The sequence below is a fragment of the Aegilops tauschii genome, chromosome 3 (genome assembly GCF_002575655.3).
Source record: "Aegilops tauschii subsp. strangulata cultivar AL8/78 chromosome 3, Aet v6.0, whole genome shotgun sequence".
Lineage (NCBI taxonomy): Eukaryota > Viridiplantae > Streptophyta > Magnoliopsida > Poales > Poaceae > Aegilops > Aegilops tauschii.
The window spans coordinates 622,502,971-622,507,681 of NC_053037.3; positions in this window are offsets into that span (position 1 = coordinate 622,502,971).

Sequence of the window (4,711 nt, forward strand, 5' to 3'; positions counted from 1 at the left end):
ATTGCTGGTCATGTAGACTGCTGATATGTTGTCACAGTAGAAAATAGTGGCCTGCTCAATAGGCCTGTGTAGCTCGGAGAGTAACTGCCGAATCCAGATTGTATCTACAACGGCATGTGCCACAGCGCGATACTCAGCCTCGGCCGACGAACGTGAGACTGTAACCTGTCTTTTCGAAGACCAAGAAATCAAATTGTTACCAAGAAAAACACAAAAACCGGAAGTGGACCTTCGAGTGTCAGGACAACCAGCCCAGTCTGCATCAGAGTATGCGGTAAGCGAGTTTGGAGAAGAATTATTGAGGTGGAGACCATGATTGAGAGTTCCTTTTAAATACCGAAGAATGCGTTTAACATGATTATAGTGAGGAACCCGGGGATCATGCATATAGAGACATGCTTGTTGAACAGCAAAAGAGATTTCAGGACGAGTAATGGTGAGATATTGGAGAGCACCTGTTAGGCTACGATAGAGAGTAGGATCGGAAAAGGGTTCACCGGTAGCCGAAAGTTTAAAACTAGTATCGACAGGAGTGCGAGATGATTGACAGTCAAGCATACCAGCACGATTAAGAAGATCAAGAATATACTGGCGTTGGGAAAGAAAAAGGCTGGAGGAATCGCGAACAACAGCAATGCCTAAGAAATGATGAAGGTGTCCTAGGTCAGTCATACAAAATTCAGATCTAAGAAGAGAGACAATATGATCTAAGAACTTTTGAGAGGAGGCGGTAAGAATGATATCATCTACATAGAGAAGTAAATAGGCAGTGTCAGAAGTTTGATGATACACAAAAAGAGAGGTGTCGGAGAGAGATGGAGTGAAGCCTATTGTTTGAATGAAGGAGGAGAAGCGTTGAAACCAAGCTCGTGGGGCCTGTTTAAGACCGTAGAGAGATTTCTGAAGAAGACATACATGAGTTGGAAAGGATGGATTTTCAAAACCCAGAGGTTGCTGGCAGTAGACAGTTTCTTGAAGGGAACCATGGAGGAAAGCATTTTTAACATCAAGTTGGTGAATGGGCCATGAAGAGGAGACAGCAACACTAAGAACGGTGCGAATGGTGCTAGGTTTAACAACAGGAGAGAAGGTTTCTTCGTAATCAATTCCTTGTTGCTGAGAAAAGCCACGACAAACCCACCTGGCTTTATATCGTGAGAGGCTCCCATCGGAGTGGAACTTTTGGCGAAAAATCCATTTGCCAGAAACAATATTTGTATTGGGAGGACGAGGAACAAGTTGCCAGGTGTTGTTTTGAAGTAAAGCATTATATTCTTCTTGCATGGCAGCGGCCCAATTGGGATCAAGTAGAGCAGTTTTGTAATTGTTTGGAAGAGAAGTGAGAGATACGGAGGTATGAAGGTTTAGGTGGTCTTGGGGTTGATGAAATCCTGATTTGGCCCTAGAACGCATGCGATGATCATTAATCGGGGCTGCTGTAGGAATAGCACGAGGGGGTAAGGTGGGTACTGGTGAGTCCGGCGCAGCGGAAGAGTCGGACGAAGGAGTAGGGCTGGGTGGTGGAGTGGGAGCAGGGCTGGGTGGTGGAGTGGGAGTAGGGGCCGGGGGTGTTGGGGAGGGAGCAGGGGCCGGGGGTGTTGGGGACGTCTCGGGTGGGGTGAGTGTATGGTTGGGATTCGCTATGGTGGGTGTTAATGGTGGTGGTGATAAGTTGCGTTCGGCAGGTAGGGGAGTATATAGTTGGAAAGGACGGGGAGAGGGGGTGTTTGCGGAGCTAGGGGTGTTGGATGGTGTAGTAGTGCGTTGTGAGAAAGGAAAAATGTGCTCAGCAAACGTGACATGACGAGAGACACGAACGTGTCCGGTGTGAAGGTCGAGACAGCGATAGCCTTTGTGCTCGTCAGAGAAGCCGAGAAAAGCACATGGGATAGAGCGTGGTGACAATTTATTTGCAGAAGTGGCGTAGGAATTGGGAAAACAGAGACAGCCGAAAACACGAACCGCGGAGTAGTCGGGGTGGGAAAGAAAGAGGGAATAATAGGGAGTAGTGTTGGGTTTAGTTTTAGAAGGTCGAATATTTAGAAGGAAGGTGGCCATGTGTAGGGCTTCAGCCCAAAACTTGGGAGGCATAGATGATTGAATGAGGAGAGTGCGAACTATATCATTGAGGGTGCGAAGAGAGCATTCTGCTTTACCATTTTGAGGGGATGTGTAGGGACATGAGAACCTAAGCAGGATGCCATGTTGTAAGAAGAAAGTACGATTAATGTTATCAAACTCGCGACCATTGTCACATTGGATAAAGCGAATTGGGAGGAAGAAGTGAACAGACACATAGCGTTGAAATTTAAGGAAGAGAGAATGGACCTCGGATTTGTTGCGTAGAGGAAAAGTCCAGACAAAGTGGGTGAAATCATCTAGGATAACAAGGTAGTATTTAAAACCCGAAACACTTGCAATGGGAGAGGTCCATAAATCACAATGTATTAATTCAAAGGGATAAGTGCTACAAGAACTAGAGGAACTAAAGGGAAGACGCACATGTTTGCCTAATTGACAAGACTCGCAAAACACAGAATTATGAGAGTCCCTATTACATGGTATGGTAAATTCACTAAGCATAGAAGCTAAGACGGCGGGGTTGGGATGGCCCAAGCGACGATGCCAGAGATCGACGGAGGCCAGCATGGATGTTGGAGGGGTGGCGGCAGGAACTCCATTAAGAGAACAAAGATCACCAGAGCTATTGAAGCGAGCGATCTCGGCCTTGGTCAGGTAATCCTTCACAGATAAACCAAAAGGGTCAAATTCAGCCGAAACTAGATTGTCGCAAGTAAATTGGCGAACAGAGATAAGATTATTAATGAGGGCGGGTGCAACTAGAACATCGCGAAGTAAAAGAGGTTTGGTGGAAGAGGGAAGTTGAGCCTGACCAACACAATATATAGGAATAGATGATCCATCTCCAAGGATAATGGAAGGGAAAGGAGATTTAGTGCAAGAAGATAACCAATTACTAGATGCAGACATATGACTAGAGGCCCCTGAATCAAAGATCCAATCCGTACCTGAGTTTCCTTGTGCAGCAAAGTTATTCATGGCCTGGAGAAAGGCAGCTTGATCCCAGCTCGGCGTCGCAGGTGAGGGTGGCGTCGGAAGCAGTGCCGGCGGATACGATGGTGAAGGCAGTAGGGCCGGCTGGGGAGTGTAGTAGGCATTGGCCGGCTGTGGTGGGGGTGGCGTCGGGAGCAGGGCCGGCTGAGGTCTGTAGTAGGCGCCGCCGTCGCTGGTGTAATGACCATAAGGAGCATACGTCGGGGCGGCGTGATAGGCATTGGCCGGCTGTCGGGGGTTGAGAACCCCGGGAGCACCAGTAGGCGGCCGAAGGCCGGGTTGCCAGGCACCTGAGTATGCCGGCGGAGCACCGAGGGTGGACGGAGCGGACCAGGGCATGGGCCATGCTTGAACAAGCCCCGTCCAAGGATCATGAGGAGGCCACCATGCAACCGCAGATGGAGAACTGGTGGGTGGTGCAGGACTCGGTGTTGGTGATGTCGTAGGCGAAACCGAACGAGTCGACGGCGGCCTGTAGATAGGGTTTTTGCCGCGGTAGTTCGGACTAGGACGCCAGCCTGGGGGCGGTTGAACAGATGACGATACGGACGGCCCGGCGGTAGGAGCCGGCCTGGAAGGCGGAGCTGGTGTAGACGACAGAGGAGGACGAGCCGCAGCATGAAAGACCTTGGGGCGAGAGTCCTTGCGAGCTTGTGTTTCCGCCGCGAGTTGTAGCAAGGAACGAACTTCAGCGATGGTAGGAGGGGGCCGTATCATCGGTATGAACGAGGCTTGCTTGTCAAAGTCTTCGCTGAGGCCGACGACGACGATATTGATTAGCTGTGAGTCGCTAACTGTATCGCCGAGTTCGCGGAGCTCATCACCAATGGTCTTAACGCGCTGGCAGAACAGGTTCACCGGGGCGTCTCCTTGCACCATATTGCGAAGCTCGGTGTGGAGAGCGTTTTTCCGAGCGTCGGTGTTGCTTTGGAAGAGCTGACGGAGGGAGTTCCAGATGTTGGCAGCGGTGGCGCCGTCGTGATCGAGCATGTTGAAGATCTCGGTGGTGATGCGGGTGTAGAACCACTGGACGATCGCGAGATCGTCTTTCAACCATTGCAGATCGTCGGGGCGGGGAAGACAATTGGCGGCGACATGCGAGCGCAGGTTGCAGCGGCCGAGGTGGAGATCGAAGAGATGTCTCCAATGGTAGTAGTTGTGGGTGGCGAGATCAAGAACTATGGGGATGTAGGGGCTGACGTCGGAGATTGTGTCAGCAAGAGATATTGGTGCGGCGAGGATGGGTGCAGGGTAGTTTTGTGGAGCTATGGTGAGGGCCGAGAGAGAAGCGGCCGCGGCGTTGGCAGCCTTGGCGATGAGGGCGGCCCGGCGCTCGAAGTAGCCGGGCGGCGGTGGCGTTTGCGGAGCCATACCCTAAACCCTGGGACCGGTATCTGATACCATGAAAGCTGAATAAAACTGTTGCTTATTGATGATTTGGTGCGACATACAAGAGTATATAAGAGGGTACAAACCGACTTGGGGTAGGGGTACAAAACTGACTTGGACTAGAAGTCATATACCATAATGACTACTCTAACAGGATGTCGTCTCGAGGTTAGATTGGTCAAGGAAGGGCAGCCACGGCGGCGTCATCGCAGACATGTCTAAAAACCTATATTTTCATTTTGTGTGT